Below are 22,825 nucleotides of genomic sequence, written 5' to 3'. Positions count from 1 at the left end.
ACACACACACACACAGAGAGAGAGAGAGAGAGAGAGAGAGAGAATAGTGAGAGAGAGAGAGAGTGTGTGTGTGTGTGAAAAAGAGAAAGAGAGAGATAGAAAGAAACAGACACACACACACAGAAAGAGAGAAAGAGTGAGAATAGTTTGTGTGTGTGAGAGAGAAAGAGAGAGAAAGAGAGAGGGAGAAAGAGTGAAAAAGAGAAAGGGAGAGATAAAAAGAAGGAGACCCACACACAGAAAGAGAGAAATTGTTAGAATAATTTGCGTGTGAGAGAGAATGCGAGAGAGAGAGAGGGGACTGTGACAGAGACAGATAGAGAGAGAGAGAGATAGAGAGAGAAAGAGAAAGCGAGAGAGAGAGGGAGAGAAAAGAGGGGAGAAAATATAAAAGGGAGAATGAGAGAGAAGGCGAAAGGCAATATCTCTACTCTCATTTTGCGTCTTTCCTGTTTGCTCGGGTTTCAAGTATTTGTAGATTACTACCAGAATTAATGTAAATCCTTTCAAAACTTGAAAAAAGTTCGAAGGTATTAAAACCATCGATGAAAACTATCGATGAAACGCAAATATTATGGAAGGAAAATTTGAAAGTGAATAATTAAGGGTAAATTGTCTGCAAAAATTTGTTCTAAAGAAAAACTAGAAAAGCTTGCCAGAAAAATATCAATGTCTGAAAATGATTCGAAGCAGATTGGATTCAAATAGGCGAGAAAAACACAAAAACCACACATATAAGATCGAGCATGAGTCTCGGGAGGTTCCTTGATTAATGGAAACAGTGGGTTAGTTCGACAAAAAACCAATCCCCAAAAGTTGCTGACTGGAAGAAAAAACCCGTTATCATGTACACCAGGAAAAAAAATTCATCAGAAAAAAAGGGTAACAATAAGACAATAAGAGGAGAGAGAGGAAAAATTAAAGAGATAGGAGATAGAGAGGGAGAGAGAGAGAAAAAGAGATAGAATGAAAGAGAGACACACACACAGAGAAATTAGTGAGAGGGAGAGGGAGAGAAAGAGAGAGAGAGAGTGAGTGTGTGTGTGTGGAAAAGAGAAAAAGAGAGATAGAAAGAAAGACACACACACACACAGAAAGAGAGAAAGAGTGAGAATAGTTTGTGTGTGAGAGAAAGAGAGAGAGAGAGAGAGAGTGTGTGTGTGTGGAAAAGAGAAAAAGAGAGATAGAAAGAAAGACACACACACACACACAGAAAGAGAGAAAGAGTGAGAATAGTTTGTGTGTGAGAGAAAGAGAGAGAGAGAGAGAGAGAGAGAGAAGAGAGAGAGAGGATAGTGATAGAGAAAGAGAGAAAGCAAGAGAGAGAGAGAGAAAGAGAAAGGGAGAGATAAAAAGAAAGAGACGCACACACAGAAAGAGAGAAAGAGGGAGAATAGTTTTTGTGAGAGAGAGAATGAGAGAGAGAGGAGAGTGATAGAAAGAGAGAGAGAGAGAGAGAGAGAGAGAGAGAGAGAGAGAGAGAGAGAGAGAGAGAGAGAGAAAGCTAGAGAGAGAGAGAGAGAGAGAGAGAGAGAGAGAGAGATAGAGAGAGAAAAAGAGAAAGTGGGTATAGTGATAGAAATAGATAGAGAGGGAGAGGGAGAAAATGCGAGAGGGAGGGAGAGAAAAGAGGGGAGAGAATATACAAGAGAGAGAGAGAGAGAGAGAGAGAGAGAGAGCGAGCGAGAAAGCGAAATGTAATATCTCTACTCTCATTTTGCGTCTTTCCTGTTTGCTCGGGTTTCAATTATTTGCAGAATACTACCAAAATTAAATCCTTTGAAAACTTGAAAAGAGTTCGAAGAGAGGTTACATGTTGGCGTGATCAGTTGAAAACGGTCAAATTATCAATTAAAACTACATTTTTGATCGTTTTCATTGGCAGCAAAACAAAGAGCAGCAAAACTTCTCTTAGCAACATGATAAACTTTTTTTGTAAATATATATTTTCAAATTTGAGTTTATTGGACGTTACGGGCATTAACTTTTTGTGTAATTATTTGATTGAAACATGATGACAGCAGTTAGAATTGCTCAAATTTTTTGCTTTATTGAATTTTCTTACTAAACTGCTCACAATTAGGTTTCTTACAGACATCAGATAGCCCAACGGTCGGGGACCAGAAATTTTTCTTCTCCGAACACATTTTTTTTGCTTCTATCACAAAAAGTTTTGAAGTCTCTAGTTTTTCCAAAAACAAATTCCCGACGCCAATGTGACAAAATTTTTAAGTAAAACTTTCCCAATTATGTCAAATAACTCCTCAAAAGTTTCAGATTCTTTTTTGTGCTTTCTTCAACTGATAAACTTTTTTCTCTTCCTGGTAACCTAACGTTGGATGCTGTCAATCTCACTGTACAACAATAGTTTTTTTTGCTAATAGGGTTTCTAGGGGGGTAATAATACCAAAATTGTGATTAGTGATACCAATGCCATTAGTGATATTAGAGACGATCAATTCATTTTGAAAGAAATTCAAGAAACGTTTTTAACTCTGGTTGACGCCCGATATGCTCTTAGCTTAGTAATAAGTGCACTTACTTATTTCGAGAGAATTTTTCTGTTAAATTGTTTGAGAACACAATAGTTAGTACTTCGGATTATAACCATTCAGGATCCATATAGCTATGGTTAGGAAAATGGCTGTTTTTGACAAAAAACGCATCAAAATCATGAACGCCTAAACCCTCTTCCACGAAATGTACCGGTCATTAATAGTTATTTGCTGTTTTCTGGACAGAATTTGAAGTGGGCAACTAATTTACACCTGATAACTTTAGTAAAGGAATTTATATCTTTTCACGGTGAAATTATCCTTTTGGATTTGGTCTTGAATACTTTATTATATTTAATGCGATTTCTTTTCTGTTCATGACAGGTTAGAGATAGCGCTTGTCACAGCAGTAAGCACTTTATGGCACTTTAATCAGCACTTAGCTCAACAATTTCTACCTCTAGTTGGTGTACTAAAAACGTCCTGATGGCTTCTCCTAGTGCACGCTATCTTAGCACACGATAACAACCAACTAGTCATAAGGCGTCTAACCATCGTAGCCGGCACTCACATTTATAATCGGTTTATAACGTCTTGTTTTGTTATAACACGAACCAACCCCCGCAACATATAAAAATTTGAGATTGTGAGGAATATTATAGCAGGGATAAATCAATATCAAATTCATTCTACTTGCTTTCTTATTGTATTATAAATCAATTCTTTTTGTTTCTTTTAGAGACGAATTTAAGAGTGCTCTTAATGTTGTGACTTAATCCGGTAAGTTTTTGATATCAAAGGATTTTGGATTATTTTTTTCCTAAATTTAGGTTATTGGGGGAAATATTTTGTTGATCATGATTTGCTTAAACCATTTTGATCTTTGAGACAAACGTTATAAAAATGTTTTTCATTAAGATACTTTAAAGTGACTGCAATTTTAGTCTTAGTTGCAGGTCAAAGCTCTTAAAACGTTTGCGCGTTTTTAAGCTGTCTAGAGTAACCAATTTTGTCGAAGCTTCAAGATTAATTCAAAAAGGTTTTGATGCCCTAAATCCTTTTTTTTCAGGAAGTAATGGACGGTTTTTGAAACAATCTTGGTTGTGTTGGTTTCCCTATTAATATGTTTAGCATACTTTTCTCATGTAGAATGAATAGAACGAATTGCAATTAAAAACATGCGAGAAAAGCCACTCTAGTTTAAAACCGACCGTTCTCTTGCAAGATCTTGCAGGACACTTGTAAGACTCTTGCTACATTGTACATAACCAAACCAGAATCATTCGTACATTGCTTCCGGGTCGAGGAAAAATCGGAAAAATAAGTAAGATAAGCAGTAAAAGCTGTTTTTTTCATCGCAAATTTCGTACATAGTTTTGCGGTGAAATGCGGTGAAATTATGTAATTTCACCGCTATATTAAGCGTTGAACTTTAAGAAAATCAACGCATTTCACCTCCCCTACAAAGGTTCGAACCTCTCACCTCCTGCATGTCATGCACTTCTTCTTCCACTGCCCCATCTCTCAATAAATTCTAGTATTTTTGTTTTGAATATAAATCAAATTTACTCTACTTTCTGTAAAACATGCGCGTTGAATTTATGTAAGATTTGCAATTTTTAGCGGTGAAATTAAATATTTAGCGGTGAAATGTTGCATTTCTTTGTAAGTTCACCGCTTACTCTAGCGGTGAGCTTAAATAAATTCACCGCTCAGAAAAAAAAATGTCAAAAAAGGATCTGTTCTGTTTCGCCCCCCCCAGCTTAGTCAGCATGAATTTTTTATGACCCCAGGCACACGTGCTTTTTTTTACATAGTAACGTGCTACATAACAACATATATTTTGTAACTGGGGGTCACAAAAATACTGTGGGGGAGGGGGCAAAACAGAATAGATCCCCAAAAAGATGTAAGATTAAGGGGTAATTATAGGGGTGGGTTAAATCTAACAATTCTTCCCTTACTCCCCATTAATTTCCCCACATTCACTGCTGATCGCACTCAATTTTAACATTTTTTCTAAGAGGTGAATTTATGTATGTTCACCACTAAATTAAGCGGTGAATTTATGTATTTTCATTACAATCGCCGCCTATCTCACATAAATTGGGCACTTTTTTCAGAGCGCTGAATTTATGTAAATTCACCGCTAAAATCAGCGCTGAAATTATGTAATTGCACCACTACCAGGCGATAAAGTTTATTTTCACTCACCGCCTGATTTATGTAATTTCATCGCATTCACCGCTTATCTTACAAAATTTCCCGTTTTCACCGCTTATCTTACACAATTTTGTGTTTAATGGCGGTGACATCACGACCCGGATTGCACGAGTCTTATACGAAAACCATCTTCTTGCAACTTTTTGCCAGATGACCGTTTTTACGAAGACCTTTCAGGATATCAATTGATAACAATCGGCTTATTGTTTTTGTTCACCTAATACAACTTGCCAGGATGTATGAAGTCCTGAAATTTTGTCAACTCTTGAAATATCTTCAAGATCTTCAGAACTTTGCCATTTTCGTATTATTTGAAACATATGGAAAGATCTCACAGATGTTGACACTATCATAGCAGTTGACAGATGTGACAAGATATTGACACACCAGTGATTTTGGAATTTTTATCTTGTAAGATCTGATAAGATGCTGATCAAAAATCTTTATCGTGTAAGATCTTATCTGGTCTTACGCGATAAAAATACTGCCCTACGTGAACTTTTATCGTGTAAGATCTGATAAGATACTTATCAGATCTTATACGATAATAATTCAACTTTGCTGAAATGTAGTCCCAGTGCGTCGAATCCCGGAAATCTTATTAAGATCCCGGTTTTTTTCCCGACAAGATCCGGGAAACACACGGGGAAGATCCGGGGATCTTACCGGGAAAATTACCGGGAATTTCAAGATGTGCCAAGATAGAGCAAGATCCCGCATTTCCCGCCGGGAAATCCGGGACATTTAAGAATCCTGACAGGAAAACCGGGAAAAAATTAAATCTCGGCGGGATTTCCGGGATTCACCAGTGGGATCTTACCGGGAAACTCGGGAACTTTAAGATTCCCGCCAGTTTTTCCGGGATTTCTCCGCCGGGCTCTTACCGGGAAAATCGGGAAATTTAAGATTCCCGCCAGTATTTCCGGGATTTACCGGCCGGGATTTTACCGGGGAAACTGGGAAATTTAAAATTCCCGCAAGTATTTCCGGGAATGAGCTGCTGGTCTTACCGGGAAAACCGGTAAAATTATGATTGTTCTGAGTGAAATCAAGAACGCTCGCCAAGTTTTTTTCTTAGAGACAGATAAAAAACGTTTCAGAAAATATTAGGTTTCCTCGGAAGAGCACCAGAACGCTTGTACGAAATCACCCCACCAACACAAGTTGAACGGAATTTTCTCCATTAATCAAACGCGCACGTTAAAAAAAGCTGCCTTAATTCATCTGTCACAACAGAGGGTCCTTAGCTATACTCTACTCAATGTCTGAGTTAAAAAAGAACATTGTTCTGAGTGAAATCAAGAACGGTCGCCAAGTTTTTTTCTTGGAGACAGATAAGAAACGTTTTTTTTTCTCCGCAGAACAGACAAAACTGCTTTTAATATTCGACGAGCGCAGTATTTGATCACCCAAAATTGGAGCAAAACACATACGGCACAAACAAAACAGACACACACAAAATTGAGGCAAAAATTATGGCCTTCACATAAATTCATTTTTTAGACAAGTTATTCCAAATCTGGGCAAAAATTTTTATTAGCGCAAAATAACGATCTAGATAGCCCTTTGTTTGTAGGTGTCAAAAAAAAGGCGGGCATTAGGGTACATCTCCTCAAAATCCAAATTCCAATGTTTGCAAACATGCAAACATTGAAATTTGGATTTTGAGCAGATGTACCCCATGGCCCGCCGTGTTTTTTTATCTCAAACAGTTACGATATTCCTAACCAAAAGCACAAGGAAAATTATTCAGGAAAACTGTTTTTGTCACCGGGTCACCTAACCAACCGACTTCGTCGCACTTAACATCTTACGACCCGAAAAACCAAAGTAAGAAGTATCGAAAACTTTTTTCTTTAAAAACTTCATTTTTTTTCTGGACTTAATTAAACGTTCAATACTGTCATGAAGCATTAGCAGACCCTAAATTGTAGGGAAAACTAGCACAACTAACACACAACTGCATAACTTATTGCCGAGCACGTTAGAATGACATTAGGTTTCCTCGGAAGAGCACCAGAACGCTTGTACGAAATCACCCCACCAACACAAGTTGAACGGAATTTTCTCCATTAATCAAACGCGCACGTTAAAAAAAGCTGCCTTAATTCATCTGTCACAACAGAGGGTCCTTAGCTATACTCTACTCAATGTCTGAGTTAAAAAAGAACATTGTTCTGAGTGAAATCAAGAACGGTCGCCAAGTTTTTTTCTTGGAGACAGATAAGAAACGTTTTTTTTTCTCCGCAAAACAGACAAAACTGCTTTTAATATTCGACGAGCGCAGTATTTGATCACCCAAAATTGGAGCAAAACACATACGGCACAAACAATACAGACACACACAAAATTGAGGCAAAAATTATGGCCTTCACATAAATTCATTTTTTAGACAAGTTATTCCAAATCTGGGCAAAAAATTTTATTAGCGCAAAATAACGATCTAGATAGCCCTTTGTTTGTAGGTGTCAAAAAAAGGCGGGCATTAGGGTACATCTCCTCAAAATCCAAATTCCAATGTTTGCAAACATGCAAACATTGAAATTTGGATTTTGAGCAGATGTACCCCATGGCCCGCCGTGTTTTTTTATCTCAAACAGTTACGATATTCCTAACCAAAAGCACAAGGAAAATTATTCAGGAAAACTGTTTTTGTCACCGGGTCACCTAACCAACCGACTTCGTCGCACTTAACATCTTACGACCCGAAAAACCAAAGTAAGAAGTATCGAAAACTTTTTTCTTTAAAAACTTCATTTTTTTTTGGACTTAATTAAACGTTCAATACTGTCATAAAGCATTAGCAGACGCTAAATTGTAGGGAAAACTAGCACAACTAACACATAACTGCATAACTTATTGCCGAGCACGTTAGAATGACATTAGGTTTCCTCGGAAGAGCACCAGAACGCTTGTACGAAATCACCCCACCAACACAAGTTGAACGGAATTTTCTCCATTAATCAAACGCGCACGTTAAAAAAAGCTGCCTTAATTCATCTGTCACAACAGAGGGCCCTTAGCTATACTCTACTCAATGTCTGAGTTAAAAAAGAACATTGTTCTGAGTGAAATCAAGAACGCTCGCCAAGTTTTTTTCTTGGAGACAGACAAGAAACGTTTTTTTTTCTCCGCAAAACAGACAAAACTGCTTTTAATATTCGACGAGCGCAGTATTTGATCACCCAAAATTGGAGCAAAACACATACGGCACAAACAAAACAGACACACACAAAACTGAGGCAAAAATTATGGCCTTCACATAAATTCATTTTTTAGACAAGTTATTCCAAATCTGGGCAAAAATTTTTATTAGCGCAAAATAACGATCTAGATAGCCCTTTGTTTGTAGGTGTCAAAAAAAAGGCGGGCATTAGGGTACATCTCCTCAAAATCCAAATTCCAATGTTTGCAAACATGCAAACATTGAAATTTGGATTTTGAGCAGATGTACCCCATGGCCCGCCGTGTTTTTTTATCTCAAACAGTTACGATATTCCTAACCAAAAGCACAAGGAAAATTATTCAGGAAAACTGTTTTTGTCACCGGGTCACCTAACCAACCGACTTCGTCGCACTTAACATCTTACGACCCGAAAAACCAAAGTAAGAAGTATCGAAAACTTTTTTCTTTAAAAACTTCATTTTTTTTCTGGACTTAATTAAACGTTCAATACTGTCATAAAGCATTAGCAGACGCTAAATTGTAGGGAAAACTAGCACAACTAACACACAACTGCATAACTTATTGCCGAGCACGTTAGAATGACATTAGGTTTCCTCGGAAGAGCACCAGAACGCTTGTACGAAATCACCCCACCAACACAAGTTGAACGGAATTTTCTCCATTAATCAAACGCGCACGTTAAAAAAAGCTGCCTTAATTCATCTGTCACAACAGAGGGTCCTTAGCTATACTCTACTCAATGTCTGAGTTAAAAAAGAACATTGTTCTGAGTGAAATCAAGAACGGTCGCCAAGTTTTTTTCTTGGAGACAGATAAGAAACGTTTTTTTTTCTCCGCAAAACAGACAAAACTGCTTTTAATATTCGACGAGCGCAGTATTTGATCACCCAAAATTGGAGCAAAACACATACGGCACAAACAAAACAGACACACACAAAATTGAGGCAAAAATTATGGCCTTCACATAAATTCATTTTTTAGACAAGTTATTCCAAATCTGGGCAAAAATTTTTATTAGCGCAAAATAACGATCTAGATAGCCCTTTGTTTGTAGGTGTCAAAAAAAAGGCGGGCATTAGGGTACATCTCCTCAAAATCCAAATTCCAATGTTTGCAAACATGCAAACCTGGAAATTTGGATTTTGAGCAGATGTACCCCATGGCCCGCCGTGTTTTTTTTATCTCAATCTGTTACGATATTCCTAACCAAAAGCACAAGGAAAATTATTCAGAAAAACTTTTTTTTTATCACCGGGTCACCTAACCAACCGACTTCGTCGCACTTAACATCTTACGACCCGAAAAACCAAAGTAAGAAGTATCGAAAACTTTTTTCTTTAAAAACTTCATTTTTTTTCTGGACTTAATTAAACGTTCAATACTGTCATAAAGCATTAGCAGACGCTAAATTGTAGGGAAAACTAGCACAACTAACACACAACTGCATAACTTATTGCCGAGCACGTTGGAATGACATTAGGTTTCCTCGGAAGAGCACCAGAACGCTTGTACGAAATCACCCCCACCAACACAAGTTGAACGGAATTTTCTCCATTAATCAAACGCGCACGTTAAAAAAAGCTGCCTTAATTCATCTGTCACAGCAGAGGGTCCTTAGCTATACTCTACTCAATGTCTGAGTTAAAAAAGAACATTGTTCTGAGTAAAATCAAGAACGGTCGCCAAGTTTTTTTCTTGGAGACAGATAAGAAACGTTTTCTTTCTCCGCAAAACAGACAAAACTGCTTTTAATATTCGACGAGCGCAGTATTTGATCACCCAAAATTGGAGCAAAACACATACGGCACAAACAAAACAGACACACACAAAATTGAGGCAAAAATTATGGCCTTCACATAAATTCATTTTTTAGACAAGTTATTCCAAATCTGGGCAAAAATTTTTATTAGCGCAAAATAACGATCTAGATAGCCCTTTGTTTGTAGGTGTCAAAAAAAAGGCGGGCATTAGGGTACATCTCCTCAAAATCCAAATTCCAATGTTTGCAAACATGCAAACATTGAAATTTGGATTTTGAGCAGATGTACCCCATGGCCCGCCGTGTTTTTTTATCTCAAACAGTTACGATATTCCTAACCAAAAGCACAAGGAAAATTATTCAGGAAAACTGTTTTTGTCACCGGGTCACCTAACCAACCGACTTCGTCGCACTTAACATCTTACGACCCGAAAAACCAAAGTAAGAAGTATCGAAAACTTTTTTCTTTAAAAACTTCATTTTTTTTCTGGACTTAATTAAACGTTCAATACTGTCATAAAGCATTAGCAGACGCTAAATTGTAGGGAAAACTAGCACAACTAACACACAACTGCATAACTTATTGCCGAGCACGTTAGAATGACATTAGGTTTCCTCGGAAGAGCACCAGAACGCTTGTACGAAATCACCCCACCAACACAAGTTGAACGGAATTTTCTCCATTAATCAAACGCGCACGTTAAAAAAAGCTGCCTTAATTCATCTGTCACAACAGAGGGTCCTTAGCTATACTCTACTCAATGTCTGAGTTAAAAAAGAACATTGTTCTGAGTGAAATCAAGAACGGTCGCCAAGTTTTTTTCTTGGAGACAGATAAGAAACGTTTTTTTTCTCCGCAAAACAGACAAAACTGCTTTTAATATTCGACGAGCGCAGTATTTGATCACCCAAAATTGGAGCAAAACACATACGGCACAAACAAAACAGACACACACAAAATTGAGGCAAAAATTATGGCCTTCACATAAATTCATTTTTTAGACAAGTTATTCCAAATCTGGGCAAAAATTTTTATTAGCGCAAAATAACGATCTAGATAGCCCTTTGTTTGTAGGTGTCAAAAAAAAGGCGGGCATTAGGGTACATCTCCTCAAAATCCAAATTCCAATGTTTGCAAACATGCAAACATTGAAATTTGGATTTTGAGCAGATGTACCCCATGGCCCGCCGTGTTTTTTATCTCAAACAGTTACGATATTCCTAACCAAAAGCACAAGGAAAATTATTCAGGAAAACTGTTTTTGTCACCGGGTCACCTAACCAACCGACTTCGTCGCACTTAACATCTTACGACCCGAAAAACCAAAGTAAGAAGTATCGAAAACTTTTTTCTTTAAAAACTTCATTTTTTTTCTGGACTTAATTAAACGTTCAATACTGTCATAAAGCATTAGCAGACGCTAAATTGTAGGGAAAACTAGCACAACTAACACACAACTGCATAACTTATTGCCGAGCACGTTAGAATGACATTAGGTTTCCTCGGAAGAGCACCAGAACGCTTGTACGAAATCACCCCACCAACACAAGTTGAACGGAATTTTCTCCATTAATCAAACGCGCACGTTAAAAAAAGCTGCCTTAATTCATCTGTCACAACAGAGGGTCCTTAGCTATACTCTACTCAATGTCTGAGTTAAAAAAGAACATTGTTCTGAGTGAAATCAAGAACGGTCGCCAAGTTTTTTTCTTGGAGACAGATAAGAAACGTTTTTTTTTCTCCGCAAAACAGACAAAACTGTTTTTAATGTTCGACGAGCGCAGTATTTGATCACCCAAAATTGGAGCAAAACACATACGGCACAAACAAAACAGACACACACAAAATTGAGGCAAAAATTATGGCCTTCACATAAATTCATTTTTTAGACAAGTTATTCCAAATCTGGGCAAAAATTTTTATTAGCGCAAAATAACGATCTAGATAGCCCTTTGTTTGTAGGTGTCAAAAAAAAGGCGGGCATTAGGGTACATCTCCTCAAAATCCAAATTCCAATGTTTGCAAACATGCAAACATTGAAATTTGGATTTTGAGCAGATGTACCCCATGGACCGCCGTGTTTTTTTTATCTCAAACAGTTACGATATTCCTAACCAAAAACACAAGGAAAATTATTCAGGAAAACTGTTTTTGTCTCCGGGTCACCTAACCAACCGACTTCGTCGCACTTAACATCTTACGACCCGAAAAACCAAAGTAAGAAGTATCGAAAACTTTTTTCTTTAAAAACTTCATTTTTTTTCTGGACTTAATTAAACGTTCAATACTGTCATAAAGCATTAGCAGACGCTAAATTGTAGGGAAAACTAGCACAACTAACACACAACTGCATAACTTATTGCCGAGCACGTTAGAATGACATTAGGTTTCCTCGGAAGAGCACCAGAACGCTTGTACGAAATCACCCCACCTACACAAGTTGAACGGAATTTTCTCCATTAATCAAACGCGCACGTTAAAAAAAGCTGCCTTAATTCATCTGTCACAACAGAGGGTCCTTAGCTATACTCTACTCAATGTCTGAGTTAAAAAAGAACATTGTTCTGAGTGAAATCAAGAACGCTCGCCAAGTTTTTTTCTTGGAGACAGATAAGAAACGTTTTTTTTCTCCGCAAAACAGACAAAACTGCTTTTAATATTCGACGAGCGCAGTATTTGATCACCCAAAATTGGAGCAAAACACATACGGCACAAACAAAACAGACACACACAAAACTGAGGCAAAAATTATGGCCTTCACATAAATTCATTTTTTAGACAAGTTATTCCAAATCTGGGCAAAAATTTTTATTAGCGCAAAATAACGATCTAGATAGCCCTTTGTTTGTAGGTGTCAAAAAAAAGGCGGGCATTAGGGTACATCTCCTCAAAATCCAAATTCCAATGTTTGCAAACATGCAAACATTGAAATTTGGATTTTGAGCAGATGTACCCCATGGCCCGCCGTGTTTTTTTATCTCAAACAGTTACGATATTCCTAACCAAAAGCACAAGGAAAATTATTCAGGAAAACTGTTTTTGTCACCGGGTCACCTAACCAACCGACTTCGTTGCACTTAACATCTTACGACCCGAAAAACCAAAGTAAGAAGTATCGAAAACTTTTTTCTTTAAAAACTTCATTTTTTTTCTGGACTTAATTAAACGTTCAATACTGTCATAAAGCATTAGCAGACGCTAAATTGTAGGGAAAACTAGCACAACTAACACACAACTGCATAACTTATTGCCGAGCACGTTAGAATGACATTAGGTTTCCTCGGAAGAGCACCAGAACGCTTGTACGAAATCACCCCACCAACACAAGTTGAACGGAATTTTCTCCATTAATCAAACACGCACGTTAAAAAAAGCTGCCTTAATTCATCTGTCACAACAGAGGGTCCTTAGCTATACTCTACTCAATGTCTGAGTTAAAAAAGAACATTGTTCTGAGTGAAATCAAGAACGGTCGCCAAGCTTTTTTCTTGGAGACAGATAAGAAACGTTTTTTTTTCTCCGCAAAACAGACAAAACTGCTTTTAATATTCGACGAGCGCAGTATTTGATCACCCAAAATTGGAGCAAAACACATACGGCACAAACAAAACAGACACACACAAAATTGAGGCAAAAATTATGGCCTTCACATAAATTCATTTTTTAGACAAGTTATTCCAAATCTGGGCAAAAATTTTTATTAGCGCAAAATAACGATCTAGATAGCCCTTTGTTTGTAGGTGTCAAAAAAAAGGCGGGCATTAGGGTACATCTCCTCAAAATCCAAATTCCAATGTTTGCAAACATGCAAACATTGAAATTTGGATTTTGAGCAGATGTACCCCATGGCCCGCCGTGTTTTTTTATCTCAAACAGTTACGATATTCCTAACCAAAAGCACAAGGAAAATTATTCAGGAAAACTGTTTTTGTCACCGGGTCACCTAACCAACCGACTTCGTCGCACTTAACATCTTACGACCCGAAAAACCAAAGTAAGAAGTATCGAAAACTTTTCTCTTTAAAAACTTCATTTTTTTTCTGGACTTAATTAAACGTTCAATACTGTCATAAAGCATTAGCAGACGCTAAATTGTAGGGAAAACTAGCACAACTAACACACAACTGCATAACTTATTGCCGAGCACGTTAGAATGACATTAGGTTTCCTCGGAAGAGCACCAGAACGCTTGTACGAAATCACCCCACCAACACAAGTTGAACGGAATTTTCTCCATTAATCAAACGCGCACGTTAAAAAAAGCTGCCTTAATTCATCTGTCACAACAGAGGGTCCTTAGCTATACTCTACTCAATGTCTGAGTTAAAAAAGAACATTGTTCTGAGTGAAATCAAGAACGGTCGCCAAGTTTTTTTCTTGGAGACAGATAAGAAACGTTTTTTTTTCTCCGCAAAACAGACAAAACTGCTTTTAATATTCGACGAGCGCAGTATTTGATCACCCAAAATTGGAGCAAAACACATACGGCACAAACAAAACAGACACACACAAAATTGAGGCAAAAATTATGGCCTTCACATAAATTCATTTTTTAGACAAGTTATTCCAAATCTGGGCAAAAATTTTTATTAGCGCAAAATAACGATCTAGATAGCCCTTTGTTTGTAGGTGTCAAAAAAAAGGCGGGCATTAGGGTACATCTCCTCAAAATCCAAATTCCAATGTTTGCAAACATGCAAACATTGAAATTTGGATTTTGAGCAGATGTACCCCATGGCCCGCCGTGTTTTTTTTATCTCAAACAGTTACGATATTCCTAACCAAAAGCACAAGGAAAATTATTCAGGAAAACTGTTTTTGTCACCGGGTCACCTAACCAACCGACTTCGTCGCACTTAACATCTTACGACCCGAAAAACCAAAGTAAGAAGTATCGAAAACTTTTTTCTTTAAAAACTTAATTTTTTTCTGGACTTAATTAAACGTTCAATACTGTCATAAAGCATTAGCAGACGCTAAATTGTAGGGAAAACTAGCACAACTAACACACAACTGCATAACTTATTGCCGAGCACGTTAGAATGACATTAGGTTTCCTCGGAAGAGCACCAGAACGCTTGTACGAAATCACCCCACCAACACAAGTTGAACGGAATTTTCTCCATTAATCAAACGCGCACGTTAAAAAAAGCTGCCTTAATTCATCTGTCACAACAGAGGGTCCTTAGCTATACTCTACTCAATGTCTGAGTTAAAAAAGAACATTGTTCTGAGTGAAATCAAGAACGGTCGCCAAGTTTTTTTCTTGGAGACAGATAAGAAACGTTTTTTTTTCTCCGCAAAACAGACAAAACTGCTTTTAATATTCGACGAGCGCAGTATTTGATCACCCAAAATTGGAGCAAAACACATACGGCACAAACAAAACAGACACACACAAAATTGAGGCAAAAATTATGGCCTTCACATAAATTCATTTTTTAGACAAGTTATTCCAAATCTGGGCAAAAATTTTTATTAGCGCAAAATAACGATCTAGATAGCCCTTTGTTTGTAGGTGTCAAAAAAAGGCGGGCATTAGGGTACATCTCCTCAAAATCCAAATTCCAATGTTTGCAAACATGCAAACATTGAAATTTGGATTTTGAGCAGATGTACCCCATGGCCCGCCGTGTTTTTTTATCTCAAACAGTTACGATATTCCTAACCAAAAGCACAAGGAAAATTATTCAGGAAAACTGTTTTTGTCACCGGGTCACCTAACCAACCGACTTCGTCGCACTTAACATCTTACGACCCGAAAAACCAAAGTAAGAAGTATCGAAAACTTTTTTCTTTAAAAACTTCATTTTTTTTCTGGACTTAATTAAACGTTCAATACTGTCATAAAGCATTAGCAGACGCTAAATTGTAGGGAAAACTAGCACAACTAACACACAACTGCATAACTTATTGCCGAGCACGTTAGAATGACATTAGGTTTCCTCTGAAGAGCACCAGAACGCTTGTACGAAATCACCCCACCAACACAAGTTGAACGGAATTTTCTCCATTAATCAAACGCGCACGTTAAAAAAAGCTGCCTTAATTCATCTGTCACAACAGAGGGTCCTTAGCTATACTCTACTCAATGTCTGAGTTAAAAAAGAACATTGTTCTGAGTGAAATCAAGAACGGTCGCCAAGTTTTTTTCTTGGAGACAGATAAGAAACGTTTTTTTTTCTCCGCAAAACAGACAAAACTGCTTTTAATATTCGACGAGCGCAGTATTTGATCACCCAAAATTGGAGCAAAACACATACGGCACAAACAAAACAGACACACACAAAATTGAGGCAAAAATTATGGCCTTCACATAAATTCATTTTTTAGACAAGTTATTCCAAATCTGGGCAAAAATTTTTATCAGCGCAAAATAACGATCTAGATAGCCCTTTGTTTGTAGGTGTCAAAAAAAAGGCGGGCATTAGGGTACATCTCCTCAAAATCCAAATTCCAATGTTTGCAAACATGCAAACATTGAATTTTGGATTTTGAGCAGATGTACCCCATGGCCCGCCGTGTTTTTTTATCTCAAACAGTTACGATATTCCTAACCAAAAGCACAAGGAAAATTATTCAGGAAAACTGTTTTTGTCACCGGGTCACCTAACCAACCGACTTCGTCGCACTTAACATCTTACGACCCGAAAAACCAAAGTAAGAAGTATCGAAAACTTTTTTCTTTAAAAACTTCATTTTTTTTTCTGGACTTAATTAAACGTTCAATACTGCCATAAAGCATTAGCAGACGCTAAATTGTAGGGAAAACTAGCATAACTAACACACAACTGCATAACTTATTGCCGAGCACGTTAGAATGACATTAGGTTTCCTCGGAAGAGCACCAGAACGCTTGTACGAAATCACCCCACCAACACAAGTTGAATGGAATTTTCTCCATTAATCAAACGCGCACGTTAAAAAAAGCTGCCTTAATTCATCTGTCACAACAGAGGGTCCTTAGCTATACTCTACTCAATGTCTGAGTTAAAAAAGAACATTGTTCTGAGTGAAATCAAGAACGGTCGCCAAGTTTTTTTTCTTGGAGACAGATAAGAAACGTTTTTTTTTCTCCGCAAAACAGACAAAACTGCTTTTAATATTCGACGAGCGCAGTATTTGATCACCCAAAATTGGAGCAAAACACATACGGCACAAACAAAACAGACACACACAAAATTGAGGCAAAAATTATGGCCTTTACATAAATTCATTTTTTAGACAAGTTATTCCAAATCTGGGCAAAAATTTTTATTAGCGCAAAATAACGATCTAGATAGCCCTTTGTTTGTAGGTGTCAAAAAAAGGCGGGCATTAGGGTACATCTCCTCAAAATCCAAATTCCAATGTTTGCAAACATGCAAACATTGAAATTTGGATTTTGAGCAGATGTACCCCATGGCCCGCCGTGTTTTTTTATCTCAAACAGTTACGATATTCCTAACCAAAAGCACAAGGAAAATTATTCAGGAAAACTGTTTTTGTCACCGGGTCACCTAACCAACCGACTTCGTCGCACTTAACATCTTACGACCCGAAAAACCAAAGTAAGAAGTATCGAAAACTTTTTTCTTTAAAAACTTCATTTTTTTTCTGGACTTAATTAAACGTTCAATACTGTCATAAAGCATTAGCAGACGCTAAATTGTAGGGAAAACTAGCACAACTAACACACAACTGCATAACTTATTGCCGAGCACGTTAGAATGACATTAGGTTTCCTCGGAAGAGCACCAGAACGCTTGTACGAAATCACCCCACCAACACAAGTTGAACGGAATTTTCTCCATTAATCAAACGCGCACGTTAAAAAAAGCTGCCTTAATTCATCTGTCACAACAGAGGGTCCTTAGCTATACTCTACTCAATGTCTGAGTTAAAAAAGAACATTGTTCTGAGTGAAATCAAGAACGGTCGCCAAGTTTTTTTCTTGGAGACAGATAAGAAACGTTTTTTTTTCTCCGCAAAACAGACAAAACTGCTTTTAATATTCGACGAGCGCAGTATTTGATCACCCAAAATTGGAGCAAAACACATACGGCACAAACAAAACAGACACACACAAAATTGAGGCAAAAATTATGGCCTTCACATAAATTCATTTTTTAGACAAGTTATTCCAAATCTGGGCAAAAATTTTTATTAGCGCAAAATAACGATCTAGATAGCCCTTTGTTTGTAGGTGTCAAAAAAAAGGCGGGCATTAGGGTACATCTCCTCAAAATCCAAATTCCAATGTTTGCAAACATGCAAACATTGAAATTTGGATTTTGAGCAGATGTACCCCATGGCCCGCCGTGTTTTTTTATCTCAAACAGTTACGATATTCCTAACCAAAAGCACAAGGAAAATTATTCAGGAAAACTGTTTTTGTCACCGGGTCACCTAACCAACCGACTTCGTCGCACTTAACATCTTACGACCCGAAAAACCAAAGTAAGAAGTATCGAAAACTTTTTTCTTTAAAAACTTCATTTTTTTTCTGGACTTAATTAAACGTTCAATACTGTCATAAAGCATTAGCAGACGCTAAATTGTAGGGAAAACTAGCACAACTAACACACAACTGCATAACTTATTGCCGAGCACGTTAGAATGACATTAGGTTTCCTCGGAACAGCACCAGAACGCTTGTACGAAATCACCCCACCAACACAAGTTGAACGGAATTTTCTCCATTAATCAAACGCGCACGTTAAAAAAAGCTGCCTTAATTCATCTGTCACAACAGAGGGTCCTTAGCTATACTCTACTCAATGTCTGAGTTAAAAAAGAACATTGTTCTGAGTGAAATCAAGAACGCTCGCCAAGTTTTTTTCTTGGAGACAGATAAGAAACGTTTTTTTTCTCCGCAAAACCGACAAAACTGCTTTTAATATTCGACGAGCGCAGTATTTGATCACCCAAAATTGGAGCAAAACACATACGGCACAAACAAAACAGACACACACAAAACTGAGGCAAAAATTATGGCCTTCACATAAATTCATTTTTTAGACAAGTTATTCCAAATCTGGGCAAAAATTTTTATTAGCGCAAAATAACAATCTAGATAGCCCTTTGTTTGTAGGTGTCAAAAAAAAGGCGGGCATTAGGGTACATCTCCTCAAAATCCAAATTCCAATGTTTGCAAACATGCAAACATTGAAATTTGGATTTTGAGCAGATGTACCCCATGGCCCGCCGTGTTTTTTTATCTCAAACAGTTACGATATTCCTAACCAAAAGCACAAGGAAAATTATTCAGGAAAACTGTTTTTGTCACCGGGTCACCTAACCAACCGACTTCGTCGCACTTAACATCTTACGACCCGAAAAACCAAAGTAAGAAGTATCGAAAACTTTTTTCTTTAAAAACTTCATTTTTTTTGGACTTAATTAAACGTTCAATACTGTCATAAAGCATTAGCAGACGCTAAATTGTAGGGAAAACTAGCACAACTAACACATAACTGCATAACTTATTGCCGAGCACGTTAGAATGACATTAGGTTTCCTCGGAAGAGCACCAGAACGCTTGTACGAAATCACCCCACCAACACAAGTTGAACGGAATTTTCTCCATTAATCAAACGCGCACGTTAAAAAAAGCAGCCTTAATTCATCTGTCACAACAGAGGGTCCTTAGCTATACTCTACTCAATGTCTGAGTTAAAAAAGAACATTGTTCTGAGTGAAATCAAGAACGCTCGCCAAGTTTTTTTCTTGGAGACAGATAAGAAACGTTTTTTTTCTCCGCAAAACAGACAAAACTGCTTTTAATATTCGACGAGCGCAGTATTTGATCACCCAAAATTGGAGCAAAACACATACGGCACAAACAAAACAGACACACACAAAACTGAGGCAAAAATTATGGCCTTCACATAAATTCATTTTTTAGACAAGTTATTCCAAATCTGGGCAAAAATTTTTATTAGCGCAAAATAACGATCTAGATAGCCCTTTGTTTGTAGGTGTCAAAAAAAAGCGGGCATTAGTGTACATCTCCTCAAAATCCAAATTCCAATGTTTGCAAACATGCATACATTGAAATTTGGATTTTGAGCAGATGTACCCCATGGCCCGCCGTGTTTTTTATCTCAAACAGTTACGATATTCCTAACCAAAAGCACAAGGAAAATTATTCAGGAAAACTGTTTTTGTCACCGGGTCACCTAACCAACCGACTTCGTCGCACTTAACATCTTACGACCCGAAAAACCAAAGTAAGAAGTATCGAAAACTTTTTTCTTTAAAAACTTAATTTTTTTTCTGGACTTAATTAAACGTTCAATACTGTCATAAAGCATTAGCAGACGCTAAATTGTAGGGAAAACTAGCACAACTAACACACAACTGCATAACTTATTGCCGAGCACGTTAGAATGACATTAGGTTTCCTCGGAAGAGCACCAGAACGCTTGTACGAAATCACCCCACCAACACAAGTTGAACGGAATTTTCTCCATTAATCAAACGCGCACGTTAAAAAAAGCTGCCTTAATTCATCTGTCACAACAGAGGGTCCTTAGCTATACTCTACTCAATGTCTGAGTTAAAAAAGAACATTGTTCTGAGTGAAATCAAGAACGGTCGCCAAGTTTTTTTCTTGGAGACAGATAAGAAACGTTTTTTTTTCTCCGCAGAACAGACAAAACTGCTTTTAATATTCGACGAGCGCAGTATTTGATCACCCAAAATTGGAGCAAAACACATACGGCACAAACAAAACAGACACACACAAAATTGAGGCAAAAATTATGGCCTTCACATAAATTCATTTTTTAGACAAGTTATTCCAAATCTTGGCAAAAATTTTTATTAGCGCAAAATAACGATCTAGATAGCCCTTTGTTTGTAGGTGTCAAACAAAAGGCGGGCATTAGGGTACATCTCCTCAAAATCCAAATTCCAATGTTTGCAAACATGCAAACATTGAAATTTGGATTTTGAGCAGATGTACCCCATGGCCCGCCGTGTTTTTTTATCTCAAACAGTTACGATATTCCTAACCAAAAGCACAAGGAAAATTATTCAGGAAAACTGTTTTTGTCACCGGGTCACCTAACCAACCGACTTCGTCGCACTTAACATCTTACGACCCGAAAAACCAAAGTAAGAAGTATCGAAAACTTTTTTCTTTAAAAACTTCATTTTTTTCTGGACTTAATTAAACGTTCAATACTGTCATAAAGCATTAGCAGACGCTAAATTGTAGGGAAAACTAGCACAACTAACACACAACTGCATAACTTATTGCCGAGCACGTTAGAATGACATTAGGTTTCCTCGGAAGAGCACCAGAACGCTTGTACGAAATCACCCCACCAACACAAGTTGAACGGAATTTTCTCCATTAATCAAACGCGCACGTTAAAAAAAGCAGCCTTAATTCATCTGTCACAACAGAGGGTCCTTAGCTATACTCTACTCAATGTCTGAGTTAAAAAAGAACATTGTTCTGAGTGAAATCAAGAACGGTCGCCAAGTTTTTTTCTTGGAGACAGATAAGAAACGTTTTTTTTCTCCGCAAAACAGACAAAACTGCTTTTAATATTCGACGAGCGCAGTATTTGATCACCCAAAATTGGAGCAAAACACATACGGCACAAACAAAACAGACACACACAAAATTGAGGCAAAAATTATGGCCTTCACATAAATTCATTTTTTAGACAAGTTATTCCAAATCTGGGCAAAAATTTTTATTAGCGCAAAATAACGATCTAGATAGCCCTTTGTTTGTATGTGTCAAAAAAAAGGCGGGCATTAGGGTACATCTCCTCAAAATCCAAATTCCAATGTTTGCAAACATGCAAACATTGAAATTTGGATTTTGAGCAGATGTACCCCATGGCCCGCCGTGTTTTTTTATCTCAAACAGTTACGATATTCCTAACCAAAAGCACAAGGAAAATTATTCAGGAAAACTGTTTTTGTCACCGGGTCACCTAACCAACCGACTTCGTCGCACTTAACATCTTACGACCCGAAAAACCAAAGTAAGAAGTATCGAAAACTTTTTTCTTTAAAAACTTCATTTTTTTTCTGGACTTAATTAAACGTTCAATACTGTCATAAAGCATTAGCAGACGCTAAATTGTAGGGAAAACTAGCACAACTAACACACAACTGCATAACTTATTGCCGAGCACGTTGGAATGACATTAGGTTTCCTCGGAAGAGCACCAGAACGCTTGTACGAAATCACCCCCACCAACACAAGTTGAACGGAATTTTCTCCATTAATCAAACGCGCACGTTAAAAAAAGCTGCCTTAATTCATCTGTCACAACAGAGGGTCCTTAGCTATACTCTTGAGTTAAAAAAGAACATTGTTCTGAGTGAAATCAAGAACGGTCGCCAAGTTTTTTTCTTGGAGACAGATAAGAAACGTGTTTTTTTCTCCGCAGAACAGACAAAACTGCTTTTAATATTCGACGAGCGCAGTATTTGATCACCCAAAATTGGAGCAAAACACATACGGCACAAACAATACAGACACACACAAAATTGAGGCAACAATTATGGCCTTCACATAAATTCATTTTTTAGACAAGTTATTCCAAATCTGGGCAAAAATTTTTATTAGCGCAAAATAACGATCTAGATAGCCCTTTGTTTGTAGGTGTCAAAAAAAAGGCGGGCATTAGGGTACATCTCCTCAAAATCCAAATTCCAATGTTTGCAAACATGCAAACATTGAAATTTGGATTTTGAGCAGATGTACCCCATGGCCCGCCGTGTTTTTTTTATCTCAAACAGTTACGATATTTCTAACCAAAAGCACAAAGAAAATTATTCAGGAAAACTGTTTTTGTCACCGGGTCACCTAACCAACCGACTTCGTCGCACTTAACATCTTACGACCCGAAAAACCAAAGTAAGAAGTATCGAAAACTTTTTTTTAAAAAACTTCATTTTTTTTCTGGACTTAATTAAACGTTCAATACTGTCATAAAGCATTAGCAGACGCTAAATTGTAGGGAAAACTAGCACAACTAACACACAACTGCATAACTTATTGCCGAGCACTTTAGAATGACATTAGGTTTCCTCGGAAGAGCACCAGAACGCTTGTACGAAATCACCCCACCAACACAAGTTGAACGGAATTTTCTCCATTAATCAAACGCGCACGTTAAAAAAAGCTGCCTTAATTCATTTGTCACAAC

The 22,825-nt window shown here is 37.5% G+C and overlaps 2 protein-coding genes across 2 annotated transcripts in view; both read left to right on the top strand.

Annotated features, from left to right (window-relative positions):
* The window catches only part of LOC142345753 (potassium voltage-gated channel subfamily A member 1-like), a 488,213-nt gene that overhangs the window by 201,696 nt on the left and 263,692 nt on the right, over positions 1-22,825 (top strand). The gene's annotated exons all lie outside the window — the stretch shown is intronic.
* LOC142345750 (uncharacterized) overlaps positions 3,173-22,825 on the top strand; it is a 166,985-nt gene continuing 147,332 nt past the window's right edge. Inside the window, exon 1 of the mRNA XM_075398050.1 lies at positions 3,173-3,275. The gene's annotated coding sequence lies outside the window, so the exon portion shown is untranslated. The remainder of the gene's footprint in view (positions 3,276-22,825) is intronic.

Source organism: Convolutriloba macropyga, chromosome 9 (genome assembly GCF_964194025.1).
Source record: "Convolutriloba macropyga chromosome 9, txConMacr16.3, whole genome shotgun sequence".
NCBI classification, from domain to species: Eukaryota; Metazoa; Xenacoelomorpha; order Acoela; family Convolutidae; genus Convolutriloba; species Convolutriloba macropyga.
Note: the sequence above shows the minus strand (reverse complement) of the source record. Positions and strands in the feature narration are given on the sequence as shown.